The sequence below is a fragment of the Oncorhynchus mykiss genome, chromosome 23, assembly GCF_057628025.1.
Source record: "Oncorhynchus mykiss isolate SJ-2025 chromosome 23, ASM5762802v1, whole genome shotgun sequence".
Taxonomy (NCBI): Eukaryota; Metazoa; Chordata; class Actinopteri; order Salmoniformes; family Salmonidae; genus Oncorhynchus; species Oncorhynchus mykiss.
Window position 1 is genome coordinate 19,455,547 of NC_143044.1, and position 13,783 is coordinate 19,469,329.

A 13,783-nucleotide genomic window follows, 5' to 3' on the forward strand; every position below is an offset into this window, starting at 1 on the left:
TCAAAACTATGATCTCGCTAGAAAACTAAAATCACATTCCTCTCTTAACAAAAATACTCTCATTATCTTTGATATTTCCTACACAACGTAAAGGATGACAACCTGATATATGCAATGTGTATACTGTTCAAGTTACAATATTTTCATTATAATTTTTAATGACATCACAAAATATACATTTGTTTTACATAGACCATCTCTCATCATTCCCCACATTCGGATGTTAGGAATATTGTTCCAGTGTTCACTTTTGGACTAAAGCGTTTTTGGGCAGCAAATGTCTCTGTAACAAAGCTACATTCCAATCACCAATACTAAAGGGTAAAAAAAATGTCCTCTGCTGCATACAATTTATGACTGGGCGAGAGGTGTTTTTGATGAGGTTGATGTTCAGAGTGATACTTTAATGTAACTTAATGGCTGTGTGGCTGTGGCTGACTACTGGCTGCTCTAAACAGACTGACTGCCTGGCTAACTGACTCATGCTGGGTCTACTGCCAGTAAATGATACCTAAAGCTGGACAAATCGAGCTGCCTGCCACACAACAATCCATCATGCTGCTTACTACAGCAGCACATCTCTACTAGCCAGGAATGCATTCTTTACAGTGTTGTGGAAACCTGAGCTTATGATTGAATATGTGTCTGTGTGTGTTTTTGGGGTGTGTGGGGGTGTGTGCTGATGATGTTAACAAAACTATTGGCTGTCTTAACTGCTGAATGATACTGGCTGTTGGAAAAGAGGAGCTCTGGTTACACACTCGGGACCAGTGAGGCTATCACTTGCATGGAAAAAGCTGTCAGTGCTACTGCAGCAATAGTCTTATATCCTGAACAGGAGGGCACTTGCACCATTCATTCAAGAGATTCATTCAAGGTGGATCTCAGTGAATAATTGCACTGTTTGCATTATGATTAATTCCTTCTCATAGTAGCTTTAACCTATGGGAGGAGGATGTGCATTCATTCGATATACGTAGTTTGATTTCTTTGCAAATGCTCTCTTTCAACTGCAGTCTGGCCCAGGAACAAAGCCCTGTCAGGATGACAACAGATTCCCTATAGGGTTGAGTGCACAAAAACAAGTTCAATGTTCTCTATGACTCTACGTTAAAGCTGAAGTACTCCCTGAGACCTTTGTTTTGTCTAATTGTATTTAGCATCTTACCATTAATTTGCTTAAGGAACAAAGTGATAATCTTAGCATTCAAAAATAATTTGTGTCAGTTGGAGTATTTGACAGATGCTAGACACTTTTATCAATCCACCTCGGTTGCCTGTTGCCTCCGGTGTCTGGGTGTCTGTCTGCTTACCTGTGTACACAAGTCTGCTCTTTCCCTAAAAGCTGGATCTTGTCCTGAATCGCACTGTTGCTAATCATTTGTGTAACTCCCTAAGCAGAAACGATATATATCTCAATGGCTCACTCATCTTTTGTGTTATACAGTCCTGTTATACAGATGGGGGTGAGACATGTGAGATGCTACTGGGGGAATGGATGTCTATGGACAGTCCTGTGGTCCGGTTGGAGTCTGAAGAGCTCTTGAGCTCCCTCTGTGTGAATCCAAGGGGGTGAGGTCAAAGTGACATCTCAGGGAGCACAAAGGGGTTCACAGTGAACTGACAAGGTGTTGAGGGGGTCATTGGAAGATTTCCCATAGTCCGTGGCTGAGTCTGTCCGTTTGCATGCCTCCTGCAGAAGCTCTCCTGATGTGGTGATCATCTCTTCCTAAAGAAAGACAGACAGGTCATCAGTACATAGCCTACAGCTGCCTGGTCTTAGATATGCTTGTGCTATACATTCTTATCAACAGCTGTTGTTTTGTCTGTTGTTGTAGGCTGCATGCATGTTATGTAGTTCTACAGTAATTGGATGGTTTTATGTTACGATTTTCCAGATTCAATGTGGTGATCTGTGGTGAATTATGTTCACACTGTTTATCAGCATCCTCCCCCCGGCAGTCTCCAGATGCTTTTTATCTGTATTTGTACACAATGTTATACTGTATGTGTAATGTAAAAGAGACATGTGAATTCTTGCAAACCAAGATGCAAGATCCTTCTCCAAGACCAAGATCCTCCTTTTCAAATTAGCATATAACTAATGTCACACATTCACACACAGTTCAAACATTCAGTTCTGTCAGCCTCCGCATATCATGTTTCCATGGTTACAGCAGTATTATTGAAGATAACGCAGGTCAGCCGTGTATGTGATTTGTTGCTACATCAGTTGTGATATGAAAAGATCACTGATGTACTGAAAATCCAGCCACACACACTCCAGCCACACACACTAACATGCACGAACAGACTCACTTTTTTTTCAATGCTCCTTTCCTGAGGAATACTTTTGAGTTAGATAGTTTGCATGTGGTATGTTTGACAGTGGGGATGGTGTGTTGCTTTTACGCCAAACATAACGTTTTGCATTGTTGCCAAAAAGTTCAATTTTGGTTTCATCTGACCAGAGCACCTTCTTCCACATGTTTGGTGTGTCTCCCAGGTGGCTTGTGGCAAACTTTAACCGACACTTTTTATGGATATCTTTAAGAAATGGCTTTCTTCTTGCCACTCTTCCATAAAGGCCAGATTTGTGCAATACACGACTGATTGTTGTCCTATGGACAGAGTCTCCCACCTCAGCTGTAGATCTCTGCAGTTCATCCAGAGTGATCATGGGCCTCTTGGCTGCATCTCTGATCAGTCTTCTCCTTGTATGAGCTGAAAGTTTAGAGGGACGGCCAGGTCTTGGTAGATTTGCAGTGGTCTGATACTCCTTCCATTTCAATATTATCGCTTGCACAGTGCTCCTTGGGATGTTTAAAGCTTGGGAAATCTTTTTGTATCCAAATCCGGCTTTAAACTTCTTCACAACAGTATCTCGGACCTGCCTGGTGTGTTCCTTGTTCTTCATGATGCTCTCTGCGCTTTTAACGGACCTCTGAGACTATCACAGTGCAGGTGCATTTATACGGAGACTTGATTACACACAGGTGGATTGTATTTATCATCATTAGTCATTTAGGTCAACATTGGATCATTCAGAGATCCTCACTGAACTTCTGGAGAGAGTTTGCTGCACTGAAAGTAAAGGGGCTGAATAATTTTGCATGCCCAATTTTTCAGTTTTTGATTTGTTAAAAAAGTTTGAAATATCCAATAAATGTCGTTCCACTTCATGATTGTGTCCCACTTGTTGTTGATTCTTAACAAAAAAATACAGTTTTATATCTTTATGTTTGAAGCCCTGAAATGTGGCAAAAGGTCGCAAAGTTCAATGGGGGCCGAATACTTTCGCAAGGCACTGTATAAGATTGCCCAAAGCCTTTTAATGGTGACGTGATAAAGGTGCATCATGCTTTAGATGAGTTCCAGGCACAAAAAAAGCCTTGCGGGTCTATCGGGTCTGCTTCTGTGTATCTCTCAATATATATTATATACTTTTTTTTACATCACCATTCTGTGCATCTTATCTGTATATGGATTGGGTGCCGCATAGTAATTATGCTATGTCTATCCATGTACATATTCATGAATAGTAGGCCAATTCTGTATCTGTCCTGTACATCAGTGGCTGTGAAACAGTGAGGCTGTGTCTTCGGGCACTGTCCGCGGCGGTACAGTGGAGGAGCAGCAGGCTGGAGACTGGGGCAGTGGGTACGCTCTGTGCTGTGGGTGGTCGAGGAGGATGACTAGCACAGTGCTGTGTCTCCTGAGGGAGGCACCGCCACACGGCCCTTCTCTATTGCCCACAGGGACTGCAGGGTTGTACTCGACACGTGCCTACAACTTATGAAGGCTTTATAAGCACTAGATACATGGGTCATAAATCATCTGTAACCGTATTTCATGCTCTAGAATGATTCATAATGTGGCATAACTGTGTGACATAACCATCTAATGTATTTGTTCACATGTCTTGATCCTTTATAGAGCATGAAAAAAGGTTGTAGATGATTTGTGAGCCATTTATGTAGTGGTTATAAAACATATATGAAGCCTTCATAAGATGTACTTCAAATAAAGCAGGATTGTGGTTTTTAAACTGCATACTTCAAGGAGTAGGGCTTTCAAATAGTTGGTTGGATGGGAAGTTGTAATGTCATCGGCCTTCCCCCTTGCTTGAGAAACAATAAGGAACAAACAAGGAAAGAACCAGCCCTACACTTGTGGTATGTCATGACTTAAAAAAAACTTATAGGGAGTTTTTCCTAGCCACTGTGCTTCTACACCTGCATTGCTTGCTGTTTGGGGTTTTAGGCTGGGTTTCTGTACAGCACTTTGAGATATCAGCTGATGTACGAAGGGCTATATAAATACATTTGATTTGATTTTGACTTATCTGAACCACCTATTGAGATGTGACTTTTGTTATGTAAATCAGGTGTTAAATGAGGTAAAAAGGAGACTGGATTCACCAATTTTGAATATTCTATATTATCCATGAGTGATGTTCTATCGATTTCCGGGGTCATTTAATGTTTTCAGGTGTAGGAAAGTTTGTGGATTAACAACAAAAGTTTTGGAGTTGGTATTTAGGGAGGGACAGAAATTAATAAAAGAGGTTCATGTAAAAATGAGGGATGGAGAAGGAGGTGATCAATGGAAAGGAAAACAGGTGTAGAGAGAAAAGGCAGGGAAGACCTTCTCACTCCTTTGTTCCTGCTCTAGGGAGATGTACAGCTCCCTCGCTCTCTTCTCCTCTGCACGTTTTATCTCCTCCTCACCTTGATGTCTCTCCTCCTCGCGTTTCTGTCAGAGGAGAAATATGTGCGGAGTTGTGAACAAAAGACAGGTGGGCGTACACATTTGCATATCATTTCGTAACAAAACACAAAAATAATTGTACAGGACTGTCGGCAGTAAATACAGGACCTATATGTCCCTGACTGTCATGATTGCTGCATCTTCTAATGTACCTTGGCCTGCTGAGAAATGTAGGCCTATTATAATATTTAGGGTTTGCTCCCTTTCCCTTCCTTAGTCCAACTTGGCTACCTTCTAATTGACTACATTAATGACCTCATTCTCCAGTATGATATTCCATACACACTGCTTGTGATGAACACATGCATTTAGCTCATCATCTGTACTGAAGTGGAAATAATTTACTGAATAATTTATTTCCGGGGAAATAAATTGGCCTTGTAATTCATTGCATGGAGGTAATTACCATTTAGTTGTAGAGTGAAAACAGGCAGCTTTTGACCGGGACAATTGTTAGCTGTTATGTTTTCTTGTAGCTAAAATGCTTTTTCCCCCTGCTGGAGACTGGTGAGTGACAGCAAGATAATTGTTGTTGTTTGATGCTGTGGAAAGAACATACAGTGTATAAAACCTCAGTGAACATATTCGGAGTTTCAGACCACACAGGGTTCTTTTTTGCAAAGCAAGCATTCACCACATGGGCACAGCAATTGGGTTTCTCTAGGTCAAAGGCTACTCTTCTGTGAATGTAACCAATAGGGAATGTAACCCATCATATTATTGTTATTATTATTATAACTACTTTTTTTATGATAATACATTTTTTATTGGGTGTGGGGTAAATCAGTTTTAATATTGAATATAAATTGTGGGCTCTATCAATGTATTTGTCTGCATCATTTCCAATCCCCCATATTTTTTTTTTCTCATTTAAAAATACATATTTTCCTTCTTTATTATTTTCCCCCAACCCTTACACCCCTCCCCTAATTGGAGTAAACCAACGGACAACAACACTTAGGCTTTTATTCCCAGCTTTTACATATTATATACAGTGCCTTGCGAAAGTATTCGGCCCCCTTGAACTTTGCGACCTTTTGCCACATTTCAGGCTTCAAACATAAAGATATAAAACAGTATTTTTTTGTGAAGAATCAACAACAAGTGGGACACAATCATGAAGTGGAACGACATTTATTGGATATTTCAAACTTTTTTAACAAATCAAAAACTGAAAAATTGGGCGTGCAAAATTATTCAGCCCCTTTACTTTCAGTGCAGCAAACTCTCTCCAGAAGTTCAGTGAGGATCTCTGAATGATCCAATGTTGACCTAAATGACTAATGATGATAAATACAATCCACCTGTGTGTAATCAAGTCTCCGTATAAATGCACCTGCACTGTGATAGTCTCAGAGGTCCGTTAAAAGCGCAGAGAGCATCATGAAGAACAAGGAACACACCAGGCAGGTCCAAGATGCTGTTGTGAAGAAGTTTAAAGCCGGATTTGGATACAAAAAGATTTCCCAAGCTTTAAACATCCCAAGGAGCACTGTGCAAGCGATAATATTGAAATGGAAGGAGTATCAGACCACTGCAAATCTACCAAGACCTGGCCGTCCCTCTAAACGTTCAGCTCATACAAGGAGAAGACTGATCAGAGATGCAGCCAAGAGGCCCATGATCACTCTGGATGAACTGCAGAGATCTACAGCTGAGGTGGGAGACTCTGTCCATAGGACAACAATCAGTAGTGTATTGCACAAATCTGGCCTTTATGGAAGAGTGGCAAGAAGAAAGACATTTCTTAAAGATATTCATAAAAAGTGTTGTTTAAAGTTTGCCACAACGCACCTAGGAGACACACCAAACATGTGGAAGAAGGTGCTCTGGTCAGATGAAACCAAAATTGAACTTTTTGGCAACAATGCAAAACGTCATGTTTGGCGTAAAAGCAACACAGCTCATCACCCTGAACACACCATCCCCACTGTCAAACATGGTGGTGGCAGCATCATGGTTTGGGCCTGCTTTTCTTCAGCAGGGACAGGGAAGATGGTTAAAATTGATGGGAAGATGGATGGAGCCAAATACAGGACCATTCTGGAAGAACCTGATGGAGTCTGCAAAAGACCTGAGACTAGGACGGAGATTTGTCTTCCAACAAGACAATTATCCAAAACATAAAGCAAAATCTACAATGGAATGGTTCAATAATAAACATATCCAGGTGTTAGAATGGTCAAGTCAAAGTCCAGACCTGAATCCAATCGAGAATCTGTGGAAAGAACTGAAAACTGCTGTTCACAAATGCTCTCCATCCAACCTCACTGAGCTCGAGCTGTTTTGCAAGGAGGAATGGGAAAAAATTTCAGTCTCTCGATGTGCAAAACTGATAGAGACATACCCCAAGCGACTTACAGCTGTAATCGCAGCAAAAGGTGGCACTACAAAGTATTAACTTAAGGGGGCTGAATAATTTTGCACGCCCAATTTTTCAGTTTTTGATTTGTTCAAAAAGTTTGAAATATCCAATAAATGTCATTCCACTTCATGATTGTGTCGTTGTCGTTGTGTTGTTGATTCTTCACAAAAAAATACAGTTTTATATCTTTATGTTTGAAGCCTGAAATGTGGCAAAAGGTCGCAAAGTTCAAGGGGGCCGAATACTTTCGCAAGGCACTGTACATTTTATGGACATTGTACACGGACACGGTATATTTTATGTTTATCTTTTTAAGTTTTTAGTTTGTTTGCTACCCTTTAACCCTCCCATCTATCTCTGAAAGCCATCCAGTTTTGAAAACCATCCAGTTTTCTACTTGCCATATATTTTTCAATTTTGCTGTGATGTTTCACGAAAGTTCTGAACCTTTGTATTGTCATAGTTTCTACAGATTGCAAATTAGATCTGAAAATATTTACTAAGAGTATTATTATAATATTGATTGATTGACTATGCCTTTTCAAATTAAAGTAAATTGTGTGATCTTTAAGCCATACCTGCACCTGCGACCAAAAACAAGCTACAGTGCCTTCCGAAAATATTCATACCCTTTGTCTTATTCCACACTTTGTTGTGTTACAGCCTGAATTCAAAATGGATTTTTTCTCACCCATCTACACATAATACCTCATAATGACAAAGTTAAAACATGTTTTAGAAAAGGTTGCTAATTTATTGAAAATTAAATACAGAAATATGACATTTGCATAAGTCTTTCTGGGTAAGTCTAAGAGACTTGCACACCTGGATTGTACAATATTTGCACATTGTTCTTAAAACAATTTTTCAAGCTCTGTCAAGTTGGTTGTTGATCATTGCTAGACAGCTATTTTCAAGTCTTGACAGATTTTCAAGCTGATTTAAGTCAAAACTGTAACTAGGCCACTGAGGAACATTCAACGTTGTCTTGGTAAGCAACTCCAGTGTATATTAGACCTTGTGTTTTTGGTTATTATCCTGCTGAAAGGTGAATTAAAGGTGAATTTGTCTCCCAGTGTCTGTTGGAAAGCAGACTGAACCAGGTTTTACTCTAGCTCTATTGCATTTATTTTTATCCCCAAAAAAACACCATAATCCTTGCCAATGACAAACACACCTATAACATGATGCAGGCACCTCCAACTCAGTGTTGTGTTGGATTTGCCCCAAACATAATGCTTTGTATTCAGGACATACAGTTCATTTCTTTGACATTTGTTTTGCAGTTTTACTTTAGTGCCTTATTGCAAACAGGATGCATGTTTTGGAAAATTTGTATTAATTACAGGCTTCCTTATTTTCACTCTGTCATTTAGGTTAGCATTGTGGAGTAACTGCAATGTTGTTGATCCATCCTCAGTTTTCTCCAATCACAACCATAAAACTCTTTAACTGTTTTAAAATCACCATTGACCTCATGGTGAAATCCCAGAGAGGTTTCCTTCCTCTCCCAACTGGTTAGGAAGGCTCCTGTATCTTTGTAGTGACTGGGTGTATTGATACACCACCCAAAGGGTAATTCATAACTTCACCATGCTTAAACGGATATTCAATGTGTCACGCCCTGACCATAGAGAGCCATTGTTTCTCTATGGTGTAGTAGGTCAGGGTGTGACTAGGGGGTGATCTAGTATATCTATGTCTATGTTGTGTTCTAGCTTATTTTTCTATGTTGTTTTTTTGTAGGATTCCCAATTAAAGGCAGCTGTTAATCGTTGTCTGTAATTGGGGATCATATTTAAGTAGTTATATTCCCCACCTTTGTTTGTGGGATCTTGTTTATGTGTAGTTGCCAGTGAGAACTCCATTGTCTTCATGTTTCATTCATTCTTTATTGTTTTTTGTGCGTTTCAGTTAATAAACATGTGGAAACCATATCACGCTGCACCTTGGTCCGATAATTCTTACGACGAACTTGACACAATGTCTGTTTTTAATTCATTTTTACCCATCTAGCAATAGGTGCTCGAAGCATTGGAAAACTGTCACGACTTCTGCTGAAGTCGGTCCCTCTCCTTGTTCGGGCGGTGTTCGTCACCGATCTTCTAGCCATCACTGATTCATTTTCTATTGGTTTTGTCTTGTCTTCCTTCACACCTGGTTCCAATCCCATCAATTACATGTGTTTTTAACCCTCTGTTTCCCCTCATGTCCTTGTTGGAGATTGTTTGATTGTATGTTAGTGCTCTTATGTGTTGGTGCGCGATGGGTTTTGTACCCATTTGATTATTTTTTGTATATTTTGGTTTTTGCAGTTTGTGAGTTCTTATTAAATGACTCAGTTTATACCAAGTTCGTTCTCCTGCACCTGACTTCCCTGCCACCAACCTTACAAAAACCTCCCTGGTCTTTGTGGTTGAATCTGTGTTTGAAATTCATTGCTCGGCCTCCCGGGTGGCGCAGTGGTTAAGGCCACCAGAGACTCTGGGTTCGCGCCCAGGCTCTGTCGTAACCGGCCGCGACCGGGAGGTCCGTGGGGCGACGCACAATTGGCATAGCGTCGTCCGGGTTAGGGAGGGATTGGCCGGTAGGGATATCCTTGTCTCATCGCGCACCAGCGACTCCTGTGCGGGCTGGGCGCAGTGCACGCCAACCAAGGTTGCCAGGTGCACAGTGTTTCCTCCAACACATTGGTGCGGCTGGCTTCCGGATTGGATGCGCGCTGTGTTAAGAAGCAGTGCGGCTTGGTTGGGTTGTGTATCGGAGGACGCATGACTTTCAACCTTCGTCTCTCCCGAGCCCATAAGGGAGTTGTAGCGATGAGACAAGATAGTAGCTACTAACAATTGGATACCACGAAATTCAGGAGAAAAAAGGGGGTAAAATAAAAAAAAAGAAAGAAAATCATTGCTCGGCTGAGGGACCTTACAAATAATTGTATGTTTGGGGTACAGAGATGAGGTAGTGAGTCAAATCATGTTAAACATAAAAATCATGTTAACCCTCCCGTTGTCCTGGTATTGTGTCTAGTCCCTGTGTCCTCCGGGTCACCCTGTCCCGTCCTGGCTAAAGGCCCAATGTGCGCAAGTGTGACAGTAGGCGTGTGAACAGCCTTTGCAGATGTATTTCTTACACCTGCAGCACACCCTGTGTGTCTTGGAGTCCTTCTTGGGTGGGCAGAGCTGACACCTCTTCCTCTTACTTGCCCCGGTGGCCGGGGCAACGAGCGGGGCAGCGGCCGTGCCAGCGGCGGGGCCCTCGCGCTGTTGATCACGAGGCGCCGCAGCCGCCGTAGCACTCTGTAGGACTTTGACAAGCGCTGACGCCGTTTCGGTGCGGGGCAGATGTTGCTGCCTTTGGATCAGCGGCTTCAGGAGTGCCTTTCCCAGCTGCTCGAGGAACACCCTGCGCTTGTTCCGCTTGCCAGGCATCCAGTCAGGCTTGATCTCTCGCCATATGACAAAGGCATTGTAGGAGGACACGTCGAGGATGTTGTGGAAGACGACCAGGGGCCAGCGGGCAGTCATCCGTCTGCAGCTGTACAAGGGCAGGCAAAGGTACAGGGCGGCAGGCATGCTCAGGGTCAGGTCAAGCAGAGGTCGGTAATCTAGAGTTGTGGGGCAAAGGTAGTGGACGGCAGGCAGAAAGGACAAAACTGGGAAAACTAGAAAATAACCAAGGCAGGAGCAAGGGGAAACCCGCTGGTAGGTTTGAGGAACAAAACGAACTCGCACAGACAGACAGGAAAACACAGGTGTAAGTACCAAGGGGATAATGGGGAAGATGGGTGTCAACTGGAGGGGGGTGGAGACAAGGACAGGTGAAACATATCAGGACGTGACACAGTTAAATTGTCTTTTAAGATTTTGTTGTAGAAGCCAGGGTTGTGAATTGACTGTATTGAAAACTGAATTGGTGGAAGAGTAATGACCTAATTTTGATACAGATAGTCTAGTGATGCAACTTTGGCCTCTTTAATTTTTCATATTTTTGTCTCAGTTTTTGTCTGTGTCTTCCTTTTTCCAGAGTTTCAGACGGGGAAACGTTTAATGACTCAGCCCTTTTCCTTCAGGCGAGCTCAACAGAGGAGGGCAATGATAAACGAGCTCTGCTGAGTTTCTTAAGTAGGTCTCATTCGTCCGGGTTCTACATCATCCAGGACTTTCGATGCTCCAACAGGGCTCTATGGTACAACAGTGATCTCACCCCCCAGAGATTCCCATCCAGCTCCCCTCAGATCCCCCCATTCTACTTTGAAGGTATAAGATTATTACCTTTCATGGAGAACAAATCCTTTTCCATGATCCATCCTCATATACATATATGCCATCTCTACACCCACGCACAAACACACACACACAGTGTTGGTCTGTGCAGTGCGCTCCCTGGCAAATACTTTGCCCCTGTCCCTCAGATCCCTCTAATAAGGATGATTCTCTCTGCTAGTGTGCTTCCCAGATTTAGTATTGATTGTCCAATCCTGCGCTCAAATTTCTCCCTCCTGTAGAGCAGGGGAGCTGGGATGCAGACTGAGGGGACGTCCTCTCTAACAGTAGTGTGGCGTTGCACCGTGCAGCTTAAATACTTACATATTTAATGGGACTGATCTGGCAAGCAAGTCCAGCAAATAAATGCTTTGCCCTCAAGGTGGGCATCAACACAATCTCTGTAGAAGACATTGACCACTTGGATTGTATGGGGAAAGTAATCTGACTCACATTTCCAAATCACAACCAAAGATCCCCATCACTTTGCCCCTGCCCCACAGATCCCTCCCACAGAAACACACACTGTCTTTGCCCAACCTTGAGCTCCTCCTGGATGCGTTCCACTTCCTGCTTGGCAGCCCGCCTGTCCCCTGTTTTTTCCTTCCACTTCCCTGCAACAAAATGGGCCTTTTCCTTCGGCATATCATCCCAGAACTTCTTCTCAATCTCAGCCTCTTTGATTTGTCTGAGCAGGAGGGTTGTTGAAATATACTTTTGTCGTGAACGGAATGGGTGAAAAACCTACCCAAAGCCCAAATTGACATGGGTCTTTTTGCATCAAGGTGCATGCTGTTATGTATAAGACAAGTTTGGAGAGTTTCTGTCTAGTTATGGCTCTATAACACACAACAGACATCTCCTTATCTGCCCCTCTCATCCCTCTTACAATATAATCTCTCACTGGCACATTTTCCCTTCCATAACATTTAACACAATCGTTTACCTTTGGCATTCAAATCCCTGCACTGGGTTATCTGGGCATCTTTTCTCCTCCCCAGTCACCAGAGCTCCTTGGCCTCCTGCTGAGCCTGCCGTCTGGCTTTCTCCCCCCATCAGCTCCTTAATGATGTCATCATAAGGCTCATCTCCAGGGGAGTCGCCCATCACCCACACACATCCCCATCACTGCCCTGCAGCTACTGGATACTTCTCCTGCTGCCTGAGTGGGTACAGTGAGGTAAGCATGTCAGCAGCACCTTTGACGGTCTATGACAACAACAAAATCAAATCAAATGTATTTATATAGCCCTTCTTACATCAGCTGATATCTCAAAGTGCTGTACAGAAACCCAGCCTAAAACCCCAGCAAGCAATGCAGGTGTAGAAGCACGGTGGCTAGGAAAAACTCCCTAGAAAGGCCAAAACCTAGGAAGAAACCTAGAGAGGAACCAGGCTATGAGGGGTGGCCAGTCCTCCTCTTGCTGTGCCGGGTGGAGATTATAACAGAACATGGCCAAGATGTTCAAATGTTCATAAATGACCAGTGTCGTGTCTTTGGCTATGCCGGATTAAGTGATATGACATGCTATTCTATAAAATATTTTTTCTGTAATTAATATCACCTGATTGAGCTAATCATGTAAATGTAATTATAAATAATATTTATAGAGCTGTTATCTTCCGAATAAACTCTTAAAGACCTAGTAATATTTTACATCAATAGCAGTCAATATTAATCGTCACCTCAATTCAGTCTCATCTGAAAGTTGTAAATTCTTGGTTATCTGCACGAACCCTGGCTAACAAGTTGAATCAGCAATACAAAATTGGGTTTAATTATTTATTTACTAAATACCTAACTAATCACACAGAATTACATATACACATAACTAATCAACTTGATTACAAAGTACGCCATAAAGGAAAACATCCCTATCTGGCGGAACAAGATATGACAGCTTGTTACACAAAAGAAAAGGGCTGGGTTTGAGTGAAAGAGCGGGAAGACTGAGGAACAAAGGGCAAAGCTGTGCTATCGTAAATACAGTATCTTATGCTTTCTAAATTACCGCCCATTTGGAAAAGGAAAATGCAATAAATATTTTCTCTGAGCTGCGCTTCGGTAGGTTGGTGGTAGATGGAAGGCCGTGTTGCCAAACTGAGTCCTTTGTCCTTTGAAGAATGTCTCTGGTGGTCAATTGGATACGTTGTAGTAACGTCGTTGTGTGATAGACGGGATACTCTCTCTGTTCCTTCCTAACTCTCGTTTGCATCTGCTGTTGCTAACTCAACGGCTAGGAGGTATCACTTCTGTAGTGAATACGAGTTCAAAGTTCATACCATTCGGAACCAAAGCTCACGCTGATGTTGGCTTCATTCTGTAGTTATTATCTGAACATTCTGACATCGGACCGTCGTCCTCACATCCTCGGAACAGGAG

General features: G+C 42.3%; 1 long non-coding RNA gene across 1 annotated transcript; it reads right to left on the reverse strand.

The window, feature by feature from the left end:
• Nucleotides 1–140: 140 nt before the first annotated feature.
• LOC110502553 (uncharacterized) lies at nucleotides 141–12,642 on the reverse strand. The gene is made up of 3 exons (XR_002470346.3): nucleotides 12,347–12,642; nucleotides 4,656–4,755; nucleotides 141–1,729 (listed from the first exon to the last, which is right to left on the reverse strand). It is a non-coding gene; the product is annotated as an uncharacterized LOC110502553 (long non-coding RNA).
• Between the last annotated feature and the right edge of the window lie 1,141 nt (nucleotides 12,643–13,783).